Below are 13,171 nucleotides of genomic sequence, written 5' to 3' on the forward strand. Positions count from 1 at the left end.
TGACTCCACATGCCCAAAACATCAGGCCTCAGCCTGCTCCCTGCCTCAACCTGGGCCCCAACAATGCCAGTTGGTGTTCAGAAGTGTCATCTTCCCAGAGAAAAACACACTAGCTCCTGTGTTAGTGGGGTTCAGTAACACCAGCTGTTCCCCTGCTGTGTAGACGGCAATGTCTCCTGCTGACTCCACATGCCCAAAACATCAGGCCTCAGGCTGCTCCATGCTTCAACTTGGGCTTCAGCAACGCCAGTTGGTGTTCAGAAGTGTCGTCTTCCCAGAGAAAAACACACTAGCTCCTGTCTTAATGGGGTTCAGTAATGCCAGCTGTTCCCCTGCTGTGTAGATGGCAAAGTCTCCTGCTGCCTCCACATGCCAACAACATCAGGCCTCAGCCTGCTCCATGATTCATCCTGGGCTCCAACAACACCAGTTGGTGTTCAGAAGTGCCGTCTTCACAGAGAAAAACACACTAGCTCCTGTGTTAGTGGGGTTCAGTAATGCCAGCTGTTCCCCTGCTGTGTAGAAGGCAAAGTCTCCTGCTGCCTCCACATGCCAACAACATCAGGCCTCAGCCTGCTCCATGTCTCATACTGGGCTCCAACAACGCCAGTTGGTGTTCAGAAGTGCCATCTTCACAGAGAACAACACACTAGCTCTTGTGTAAGTGGGGTTCAGTAATGCCAGCTGTTCCCCTGCTGTGTAGACGGCAATGTCTCCTGTTGCCTCCACATGCCAACAACATCAGGCCTCAGCCTGCTCCATGCCTCATCCTGGGCTCCAACAATGTCAATTGGTGTTCAGAAGTGCCGTCTTCACAGAGAAAAACACACTAGCTCCTGTGTTAGTGGGGTTCAGTAACGCCAGCTGCTCCCCTGCTGTGTAGATGGCAAAGTCTCCTGCTGCCTCCACATGCCAACAACATCAGGCCTCAGCCTGCTCCATGATTCATCCTGGGCTCCAACAACGCCAGTTGGTGTTCAGAAGTGCCGTCTTCCCAGAGAAAACCACACTAGCTCCTGTGTTAGTGGGGTTTAGTAACGCCAGCTGCTCCCCTGCTGTGTAGACGGAAATGTCTCATGCTGACTCCACATGCCCAAAAAATCAGGCCTCAGCCTGCTCCCTGCCTCAACCTGGGCCCCAACAACGCCAGTTGGTGTTCAGAAGTGTCATCTTCCCAGAGACAAACACACTAGCTCCTGTGTTAGTGGGGTTCAGTAACACCAGCTGTTCCCCTGCTGTGTAGACGGCAATGTCTCCTGCTGACTCCACATGCCCAAAACATCAGGCCTCAGCCTGCTCCATGCCTCAACCTGGGATTCAGCAACGCCAGTTGGTGTTCAGAAGTGTCGTCTTCCCAGAGAAAAACACACTAGCTCCTGTCTTAGTGGGGTTCAGTAATGCCAGCTGTTCCCCTGCTGTGTAGACGGCAAAGTCTCCTGCTGCCTCCACATGCCAACAACATCAGGCCTCAGCCTGCTCCATGATTCATCCTGGGCTCCAACAACGCCAGTTGGTGTTCAGAAGTGCCATCTTCACAGAGAAAAACACACTAGCTCCTGTGTTAGTGGGGTTCAGTAATGCCAGCTGTTCCCCTGCTGTGTAGACGGCAAAGTCTCCTGCTGCCTCCACATGCCAACAACATCAGGCCTCAGCCTGCTCCATGTCTCATACTGGGCTCCAACAACGCCTGTTGGTGTTCAGAAGTGCCATCTTCACAGAGAACAACACACTAGCTCCTGTGTAAGTGGGGTTCAGTAATGCCAGCTGTTCCCCTGCTGTGTAGACGGCAATGTCTCCTGTTGCCTCCACATGCCAACAACATCAGGCCTCAGCCTGCTCCATGCCTCATCCTGGGCTCCAACAACGCCAGTTGGTGTTCAGAAGTGCCGTCTTCCCAGAGAAAAACACACTAGCTCCTGTGTTAGTGGGGTTCAGTAACGCCAGCTGCTCCCCTGCTGTGTAGACGGCAATGTCTCATGCTGACTCCACATGCCCAAAACATCAGGCCTCAGCCTGCTCCCTGCCTCAACCTGGGCCACAACAACGCCAGTTGGTGTTCAGAAGTGTCATTTTCCCAGAGAAAAACACACTAGCTCCTGTGTTAGTGGGGTTCAGTAACACCAGCTGTTCCCCTGCTGTGTAGACGGAAAAGTCTCCTGCTGCCTCCACATGCCAACAACATCAGGCCTCAGCCTGCTCCATGTCTCATACTGGGCTCCAACAACGCCAGTTGGTGTTCAGAAGTGCCATCTTCACAGAGAACAACACACTAGCTCCTGTGTAAGTGGGGTTCAGTAATGCCAGCTGTTCCCCTGCTGTGTAGACGGCAAAGTCTCCTGCTGCCTCCACATGCCAACAACATCAGGCCTCAGCCTGCTCCATGTCTCATACTGGGCTCCAACAACGCCAGTTGGTGTTCAGAAGTGCCATCTTCACAGAGAACAACACACTAGCTCCTGTGTAAGTGGGGTTCAGTAATGCCAGCTGTTCCCCTGCTGTGTAGACGGCAATGTCTCCTGTTGCCTCCACATGCCAACAACATCAGGCCTCAGCCTGCTCCATGCCTCATCCTGGGCTCCAACAACGCCAGTTGGTGTTCAGAAGTGCAGTCTTCCCAGAGAAAAACACACTAGCTCCTGTGTTAGTGGGGTTTAGTAACGCCAGCTGCTCCCCTGCTGTGTAGACGGCAATGTCTAATGCTGACTCCACATGCCCAAAACATCAGGCCTCAGCCTGCTCCCTGCCTCAACCTGTGCCCCAACAACGCCAGTTGGTGTTCAGAAGTGTCATCTTCCCAGAGAAAAACACACTAGCTCCTGTGTTAGTGGGGTTCAGTAACACCAGCTGTTCCCCTGCTGTGTAGACGGAAAAGTCTCCTGCTGCCTCCACATGCCAACAACATCAGGCCTCAGCCTGCTCCATGTCTCATACTGGGCTCCAACAACGCCAGTTGGTGTTCAGAAGTGCCATCTTCACAGAGAACAACACACTAGCTCCTGTGTAAGTGGGGCTCAGTAATGCCAGCTGTTCCCCTGCTGTGTAGACGGCAATGTCTCCTGTTGCCTCCACATGCCAACAACATCAGGCCTCAGCCTGCTCCATGCCTCATCCTGGGCTCCAACAACGCCAGTTGGTGTTCAGAAGTGCAGTCTTCCCAGAGAAAAACACACTAGCTCCTGTGTTAGTGGGGTTTAGTAACGCCAGCTGCTCCCCTGCTGTGTAGACGGCAATGTCTCATGCTGACTCCACATGCCCAAAACATCAGGCCTCAGCCTGCTCCCTGCCTCAACCTGTGCCCCAACAACGCCAGTTGGTGTTCAGAAGTGTCATCTTCCCAGAGAAAAACACACTAGCTCCTGTGTTAGTGGGGTTCAGTAACACCAGCTGTTCCCCTGCTGTGTAGACGGAAAAGTCTCCTGCTGCCTCCACATGCCAACAACATCAGGCCTCAGCCTGCTCCATGTCTCATACTGGGCTCCAACAACGCCAGTTGGTGTTCAGAAGTGCCATCTTCACAGAGAACAACACACTAGCCCCTGTGTAAGTGGGGTTCAGTAATGCCAGCTGTTCCCCTGCTGTGTAGACGGCAAAGTCTCCTGCTGCCTCCACATGCCAACAACATCAGGCCTCAGCCTGCTCCATGTCTCATACTGGGCTCCAACAACGCCAGTTGGTGTTCAGAAGTGCCATCTTCACAGAGAACAACACACTAGCTCCTGTGTAAGTGGGGCTCAGTAATGCCAGCTGTTCCCCTGCTGTGTAGACGGCAATGTCTCCTGTTGCCTCCACATGCCAACAACATCAGGCCTCAGCCTGCTCCATGCCTCATCCTGGGCTCCAACAACGCCAGTTGGTGTTCAGAAGTGCAGTCTTCCCAGAGAAAAACACACTAGCTCCTGTGTTAGTGGGGTTTAGTAACGCCAGCTGCTCCCCTGCTGTGTAGACGGCAATGTCTCATGCTGACTCCACATGCCCAAAACATCAGGCCTCAGCCTGCTCCCTGCCTCAACCTGTGCCCCAACAACGCCAGTTGGTGTTCAGAAGTGTCATCTTCCCAGAGAAAAACACACTAGCTCCTGTGTTAGTGGGGTTCAGTAACACCAGCTGTTCCCCTGCTGTGTAGACGGCAATGTCTCCTGCTGACTCCACATGCCCAAAACATCAGGCCTCAGCCTGCTCCATGCTTCAACCTGGGCTTCAGCAACGCCAGTTGGTGTTCAGAAGTGTCGTCTTCACAGAGAAAAACACACTAGCTCCTGTCTTAGTGGGGTTCAGTAATGCCAGCTGTTCCCCTGCTGTGTAGATGGCAAAGTCTCCTGCTGCCTCCACATGCCAACAACATCAGGCCTCAGCCTGCTCCATGATTCATCCTGGGCTCCAACAACGCCAGTTGGTGTTCAGAAGTGCCGTCTTCCCAGAGAAAAACACACTAGCTCCTGTGTTAGTGGGGTTTAGTAACGCCAGCTGCTCCCCTGCTGTGTAGACGGAAATGTCTCATGCTGACTCCACATGCCCAAAAAATCAGGCCTCAGCCTGTTCCCTGCCTCAACCTGGGCCCCAACAACGCCAGTTGGTGTTCAGAAGTGTCATCTTCCCAGAGAAAAACACACTAGCTCCTGTGTTAGTGGGGTTCAGTAACACCAGCTGTTCCCCTGCTGTGTAGACGGCAATGTCTCCTGCTGACTCCACATGCCCAAAACATCAGGCCTCAGCCTGCTCCATGCCTCAACCTGGGCTTCAGCAACGCCAGTTGGTGTTCAGAAGTGTCGTCTTCCCAGAGAAAAACACACTAGCTCCTGTCTTAGTGGGGTTCAGTAATGCCAGCTGTTCCCCTGCTGTGTAGACGGCAAAGTCTCCTGCTGCCTCCACATGCCAACAACATCAGGCCTCAGCCTGCTCCATGATTCATCCTGGGCTCCAACAACGCCAGTTGGTGTTCAGAAGTGCCGTCTTCACAGAGAAAAACACACTAGCTCCTGTTAGTGGGGTTCAGTAATGCCAGCTGTTCCCCTGCTGTGTAGACGGCAAAGTCTCCTGCTGCCTCCACATGCCAACAACATCAGGCCTCAGCCTGCTCCATGTCTCATACTGGGCTCCAACAACGCCTGTTGGTGTTCAGAAGTGCCATCTTCACAGAGAACAACACACTAGCTCCTGTGTAAGTGGGGTTCAGTAATGCCAGCTGTTCCCCTGCTGTGTAGACGGCAATGTCTCCTGTTGCCTCCACATGCCAACAACATCAGGCCTCAGCCTGCTCCATGCCTCATCCTGGGCTCCAACAACGCCAGTTGGTGTTCAGAAGTGCCGTCTTCCCAGAGAAAAACACACTAGCTCCTGTGTTAGTGGGGTTCAGTAACGCCAGCTGCTCCCCTGCTGTGTAGACGGCAATGTCTCATGCTGACTCCACATGCCCAAAACATCAGGCCTCAGCCTGCTCCCTGCCTCAACCTGGGCCCCAACAACGCCAGTTGGTGTTCAGAAGTGTCATCTTCCCAGAGAAAAACACACTAGCTCCTGTGTTAGTGGGGTTCAGTAACACCAGCTGTTCCCCTGCTGTGTAGACGTAAAAGTCTCCTGCTGCCTCCACATGCCAACAACATCAGGCCTCAGCCTGCTCCATGTCTCATACTGGGCTCCAACAACGCCAGTTGGTGTTCAGAAGTGCCATCTTCACAGAGAACAACACACTAGCTCCTGTGTAAGTGGGGTTCAGTAATGCCAGCTGTTCCCCTGCTGTGTAGACGGCAAAGTCTCCTGCTGCCTCCACATGCCAACAACATCAGGCCTCAGCCTGCTCCATGTCTCATACTGGGCTCCAACAACGCCAGTTGGTGTTCAGAAGTGCCATCTTCACAGAGAACAACACACTAGCTCCTGTGTAAGTGGGGTTCAGTAATGCCAGCTGTTCCCCTGCTGTGTAGACGCCAATGTCTCCTGTTGCCTCCACATGCCAACAACATCAGGCCTCAGCCTGCTCCATGCCTCATCCTGGGCTCCAACAATGCCAGTTGGTGTTCAGAAGTGCAGTCTTCCCAGAGAAAAACACACTAGCTCCTGTGTTAGTGGGGTTCAGTAACGCCAGCTGCTCCCCTGCTGTGTAGACGGCAATGTCTCCTGCTGACTCCACATGCCCAAAACATCAGGCCTCAGCCTGCTCCCTGCCTCAACCTGGGCTCCAACAACGCCAGTTGGTGTTTAGAAGTGCCGTCTTCACAGAGAAAAACACACTAGCTCCTGTGTTAGTGGGGTTCAGTAATGCCAGCTGTTCCCCTGCTGTGTAGACGGCAAAGTCTCTTGCTGCCTCCACATGCCAACAACATCAGGCCTCAACCTGCTCCATGCCTCATCCTGGGCTCCAACAACGCCAGTTGGTGTTCAGAAGTGCCGTCTTCCCAGAGAAAAACACACTAGCTCCTGTGTTAGTGGGGTTCAGTAACGCCAGCTGGTCCCCTGCTGTGTAGACGGCAAAGTCTCCTGCTCCATCCACATTCAAACTACTATTGATTTTTAACCATGCTCCACTTAGGCCTCTGGCTCCACTGTCTCTAGTTTTTCCCCCGGCCTCCAACCCCGCCAGTTGCTGCTCTGAAGTGGCGCCTGCACAATCCACACTTGTTCCTGAGTTACTGGAGCTCAGTCACGTCAGTTGATCCCCTGATGTGTGTCTGGCAAGGTCTCCTGCTCTGTCCATATTCCCATTACTAGTAGTGTGAATGAGGACTGAGCTGGAAACCTTGCCAGACACACATCAGGGGATCAACTGACGTGACTGAGCCACAGTAACACAAAAGCAAGTGTGGATTGTGCAGACGCCACTTCAGAGCTGTAACTGGCGGGGTTTGAGGCCAGGGGAAATACTAGAGACAGTGGAGCCAGAGGCCATAGTGGAGCAAGGTTACAATCAGTAGTAGTCTACAACCTCTATAAAACCAGCTGCAAGTTGGCCTCTGCCTGCTGCATGCTTCATCCTGGGCTCCAACACAGCCAGTTGTAGCTTGGAAGTGTCGTCTGCACAGATAGAAACGCTCGCTCCTGTGTCTGTGGGGTTCAGTAACGCCAGCTGTTCCCCTGCTGTGTGGATGGCAAAGTCTCCTGCTGCCTCCAAAATCACGCAACATCTTATTTTCTACTTGCTCCAAGTATGCCTCAGCCTGCTCGGAGCATTGATCCTGGGCTCCAACACAGCCAGTTGTAGCTTGGAAGTGCTGTCCGCACAGACAGAAACACTCGCTCCTGTGTCTGTGGGGTTCAGTAACGCCAGCTGTTCCCCTGCTGTGCGGATGGCAAAGTCTCCTGCTGCCTCCAAAATCACGCAACATCTTACTTTCTACTTGCTCCAAGTAGGCCTCAGCCTGCTCGGAGCATTGATCCTGGGCTCCAACACAGCCAGTTGTAGCTTGGAAGTGCCGTTCGCACAGATAGAAACACTCGCTCCTGTGTCTGTGGGGTTCAGTAACGCCAGCTGTTCCCCTGCTGTGCGGATGGCAAAGTCTCCTGCTGCCTCCAAAATCACGCAACATCTTACTTTCTACTTGCTCCAAGTAGGCCTCAGCCTGCTCGGAGCATTGATCCTGGGCTCCAACACAGCCAGTTGTAGATTGGAAGTGCCGTCCGCACAGATAGAAACACTCGCTCCAGTGTCTGTGGGGTTCAGTAACGCCAGCTGCTCCCCTGCTGTGTGAATGGCCAAGTCTCCGCTGATTTTTAACCATGGTCCACTTCGGCCTCTTGCTCTACTGTCTCTAGTATTTCCCCTGGCCTTCAACCCCGCCAGTCGCTGCTCTGAAGTGTCGTCTGCACAATCCACAGTTGTTCCTGTGTTACTGGGGCTCAGTCACGTCAGTTGATCCCCTGATTTGTGTCCAGCAATGTCTCCTGCTCTGTCCCCATTCCCATTACTAGTAGTGGGAATGTGGACAGAGCAGGAGACCTTGCCGGACACACATCATGGAATCAACTGACGTGACTGAACCCCTGTAACCCAGGAACAAGTGTGGATTGTGCAGATGACACTTCAGAGCAGCAACTGGCGGGGTTGGAGGCCAGGGGAAATACTAGAGACAGTAGAGCCAAAGGCCGAAGTGGAGCACGGTTACAATCAGTAGTTGTGTACAACCAATATAAAACTCGCTCCAAGTATGCCTCACCCTGCTGCATGATTGACCCCTGGGCTCCAACATCGCCAGTTGCTGCTCTGAAGTGTCTTTGGCACGGGTACTCCCTCCTGCCCAGCCTGTTTCCAGCACGCCTGCTGTTTCCGGGTAGTGTCAACGTCACTTTGCCACCGATACGTTGTCCTGTCGTGTTGCGGTCGGGTTAGCCGAGTCTATGGTGCCTGTAGATTCGGTGCTTCCTATGTGGGCTGCGGGTTCTGGTACTAAAGGCTGGTTCCATAGTGCCAATAGGACAAGCACCCCCTGTTGGACTATGGGATTCGGTAACTGCGTCCTGCTCGCGGCCTTGCAACTGTCACGTCCGCCATGTCTGTTTGTCTCAAGAACTCCTGGAGCGATGTGCATGCGCATGTTTTGTCTGCTGTCCTGCATGTTCCCTAGAGCAGTGTGCAGACTCACCTCATGTCTGAGCTGCAGGATGCCTGCGTTTCTGCTCTGCCTTCTGTGATCTTCTCGTCATGTCTGGAGTCCTTGATCATGTGACGTTTCTTAAGATCCTGCACTGTCTGGTTCTGCAATCATCTCGTCATGTCTAGAATCCCGGATCATGTGTTCTTCCTAGGATCCTGCACTGGTTGGTTCGGTGATCATCTCGTCATGTCTGAAACCCTGATCATGTGATGTTTCCTAAGATCCTGCACTGTCTGGTTCTGCTATCATCTCATCATGTCTAGAATCCCGGAAGTGCTCCCCTGGTCCTGACCTGGAGGAGGAGGTGCTATGCCCTATATCAGGCCGCCTCTTCCTATGCTCAGGGCCTGATTATTGTGTTGCTTCCCTGCAAGGCTCTGGGTCTGTGGGGTTGCTCCCTCTATTCTGTGCCCTTGCACTTTGCTCTGTAGTGCGTCTCTGCACACGCTCCGTGCTCGTATTCCGCCTCTTGTCTTGTGTTGTCTCTCGTGCCATGTTTGTCTTTGCCTTGCTTTGCCTTGTAGTCCTTCTGCTGTTCTTTGTCTTAGTCTGTTTTGCTATGTCTCGCCTTAGCTATGCTTTGACTTGTAGTCCTTCCTGTGTTCTCTGCCTCGCCTGTTTTGCCATGTCTTGCTTTTGCTATGCTTTGACTTGTAGTCCTCCCTGTGTTCTCTTCCTTGCTATTCCTTGCTTTGTGTTTCTCCCTATGGTCTCAGTCTTTGCTTGCTCTGCTTCGCTCTCTCCTATGGTGCTCTGTAGTGCTCCCTGGCACACGCACCATTTCTCCTCTCCTTAGTGCTCGTTTCTATGTCTAGTCCCAAGGTCTTCCCTTGGCCCGGCTTTGGGCTTCTGCCTACGCTCCGCTGCTAGACTCTGTCCTCGCTCTGACCTGGCTCTGTTTCTGCTTGTGTTCCTTGCCTTGCTCAATTGGTGTTCAGAAGTGCTGTCTTCCCAGAGAAAAACACACTAGCTCCTGTGTTAGTGGGGTTTAGTAACGCCAGCTGCTCCCCTGCTGTGTAGACGGAAATGTCTCATGCTGACTCCACATGCCCAAAAAATCAGGCCTCAGCCTGCTCCCTGCCTCAACCTGGGCCCCAACAACGCCAGTTGGTGTTCAGAAGTGTCATCTTCCCAGAGAAAAACACACTAGCTCCTGTGTTAGTGGGGTTCAGTAACACCAGCTGTTCCCCTGCTGTGTAGACTGCAATGTCTCCTGCTGACTCCACATGCCCAAAACATCAGGCCTCAGCCTGCTCCATGCCTCAACCTGGGCTTCAGCAACGCCAGTTGGTGTTCAGAAGTGTCGTCTTCCCAGAGAAAAACACACTAGCTCCTGTCTTAGTGGGGTTCAGTAATGCCAGCTGTTCCCCTGCTGTGTAGACGGCAAAGTCTCCTGCTGCTCCACATGCCAACAACATCAGGCCTCAGTCTGCTCCATGATTCATCCTGGGCTCCAACAACGCCAGTTGGTGTTCAGAAGTGCCGTCTTCACAGAGAAAAACACACTAGCTCCTGTGTTAGTGGGGTTCAGTAATGCCAGCTGTTCCCCTGCTGTGTAGACGGCAAAGTCTCCTGCTGCCTCCACATGCCAACAACATCAGGCCTCAGCCTGCTCCATGTCTCATACTGGGCTCCAACAACGCCTGTTGGTGTTCAGAAGTGCCATCTTCACAGAGAAAAACACACTAGCTCCTGTGTTAGTGGGGTTCAGTAACACCAGCTGTTCCCCTGCTGTGTAGACGGAAAAGTCTCCTGCTGCCTCCACATGCCAACAACATCAGGCCTCAGCCTGCTCCATGTCTCATACTGGGCTCCAACAACGCCAGTTGGTGTTCAGAAGTGCCATCTTCACAGAGAACAACACACTAGCTCCTGTGTAAGTGGGGTTCAGTAATGCCAGCTGTTCCCCTGCTGTGTAGACGGCAAAGTCTCCTGCTGCCTCCACATGCCAACAACATCAGGCCTCAGCCTGCTCCATGTCTCATACTGGGCTCCAACAACGCCAGTTGATGTTCAGAAGTGCCATCTTCACAGAGAACAACACACTAGCTCCTGTGTAAGTGGGGTTCAGTAATGCCAGCTGTTCCCCTGCTGTGTAGACGGCAATGTCTCCTGTTGCCTCCACATGCCAACAACATCAGGCCTCAGCCTGCTCCATGCCTCATCCTGGGCTCCAACAACGCCAGTTGGTGTTCAGAAGTGCAGTCTTCCCAGAGAAAAACACACTAGCTCCTGTGTTAGTGGGGTTCAGTAACGCCAGCTGCTCCCCTGCTGTGTAGACGGCAATGTCTCATGCTGACTCCACATGCCCAAAACATCAGGCCTCAGCCTGCTCCCTGCCTCAACCTGGGCCCCAACAACGCCAGTTGGTGTTCAGAAGTGTCATCTTCCCAGAGAAAAACACACTAGCTCCTGTGTTAGTGGGGTTCAGTAACACCAGCTGTACCCCTGCTGTGTAGACGGCAATGTCTCCTGCTGACTCCACATGCCCAAAACATCAGGCCTCAGCCTGCTCCATGCCTCAACCTGGGCTTCAGCAACGCCAGTTGGTGTTCAGAAGTGTCGTCTTCACAGAGAAAAACACACTAGCTCCTGTCTTAGTGGGGTTCAGTAATGCCAGCTGTTCCCCTGCTGTGTAGATGGCAAAGTCTCCTGCTGCCTCCACATGCCAACAACATCAGGCCTCAGCCTGCTCCATGATTCATCCTGGGCTCCAACAACGCCAGTTGGTGTTCAGAAGTGCCGTCTTCCCAGAGAAAAACACACTAGCTCCTGTGTTAGTGGGGTTTAGTAACGCCAGCTGGTCCCCTGCTGTGTAGACGGAAATGTCTCATGCTGACTCCACATGCCCAAAAAATCAGGCCTCAGCCTGCTCCCTGCCTCAACCTGGGCCCCAACAACGCCAGTTGGTGTTCAGAAGTGTCATCTTCCCAGAGAAAAACACACTAGCTCCTGTGTTAGTGGGGTTCAGTAACACCAGCTGTTCCCCTGCTGTGTAGACGGCAATGTCTCCTGCTGACTCCACATGCCCAAAACATCAGGCCTCAGCCAGCTCCATGCCTCAACCTGGGCTTCAGCAACGCCAGTTGGTGTTCAGAAGTGTCGTCTTCCCAGAGAAAAACACACTAGCTCCTGTCTTAGTGGGGTTCAGTAATGCCAGCTGTTCCCCTGCTGTGTAGACGGCAAAGTCTCCTGCTGCCTCCACATGCCAACAACATCAGGCCTCAGCCTGCTCCATGATTCATCCTGGGCTCCAACAACGCCAGTTGGTGTTCAGAAGTGCCGTCTTCACAGAGAAAAACACACTAGCTCCTGTGTTAGTGGGGTTCAGTAATGCCAGCTGTTCCCCTGCTGTGTAGACGGCAAAGTCTCCTGCTGCCTCCACATGCCAACAACATCAGGCCTCAGCCTGCTCCATGTCTCATACTGGGCTCCAACAATGCCTGTTGGTGTTCAGAAGTGCCATCTTCACAGAGAACAACACACTAGCTCCTGTGTAAGTGGGGTTCAGTAATGCCAGCTGTTCCCCTGCTGTGTAGACGGCAATGTCTCATGCTGACTCCACATGCCCAAAACATCAGGCCTCAGCCTGCTCCCTGCCTCAACCTGGGCCCCAACAACGCCAGTTGGTGTTCAGAAGTGTCATCTTCCCAGAGAAAAACACACTAGCTCCTGTGTTAGTGGGGTTCAGTAACACCAGCTGTTCCCCTGCTGTGTAGACGGCAAAGTCTCCTGCTGCCTCCACATGCCAACAACATCAGGCCTCAGCCTGCTCCATGTCTTATACTGGGCTCCAACAACGCCAGTTGGTGTTCAGAAGTGCCATCTTCACAGAGAACAACACACTAGCTCCTGTGTGAGTGGGGTTCAGTAATGCCAGCTGTTCCCCTGCTGTGTAGACGGCAAAGTCTCCTGCTGCCTCCACATGCCAACAACATCAGGCCTCAGCCTGCTCCATGTCTCATACTGGGCTCCAACAACGCCAGTTGGTGTTCAGAAGTGCCATCTTCACAGAGAACAACACACTAGCTCCTGTGTAAGTGGGGTTCAGTAATGCCAGCTGTTCCCCTGCTGTGTAGACGCCAATGTCTCCTGTTGCCTCCACATGCCAACAACATCAGGCCTCAGCCTGCTCCATGCCTCATCCTGGGCTCCAACAATGCCAGTTGGTGTTCAGAAGTGCAGTCTTCCCAGAGAAAAACACACTAGCTCCTGTGTTAGTGGGGTTCAGTAACGCCAGCTGCTCCCCTGCTGTGTAGACGGCAATGTCTCCTGCTGACTCCACATGTCCAAAACATCAGGCCTCAGCCTGCTCCATGCCTCAACCTGGGCTCCAACAATGCCAGTTGGTGTTCAGTAGTGTCGTCTTCCCAGAGAAAAACACACTAGCTCCTGTGTTAGTGGGGTTCAGTAATGCCAGCTGTTCCCCTGCTGTGTAGACGGCAAAGTCTCCTGCTGCCTCCACATGCCAACAACATCAGGCCTCAGCCTGCTCCATGATTCATCCTGGGCTCCAACAACGCCAGTTGGTGTTCCGAAGTGCCGTCTTCACAGAGAAAAACACACTAGCTCCTGTGTTAGTGGGG

The sequence above is a fragment of the Dendrobates tinctorius genome, unplaced genomic scaffold, assembly GCF_039654945.1.
Source record: "Dendrobates tinctorius isolate UK_male_01 unplaced genomic scaffold, ASM3965494v1 ptg000211l, whole genome shotgun sequence".
NCBI classification, from domain to species: Eukaryota; Metazoa; Chordata; class Amphibia; order Anura; family Dendrobatidae; genus Dendrobates; species Dendrobates tinctorius.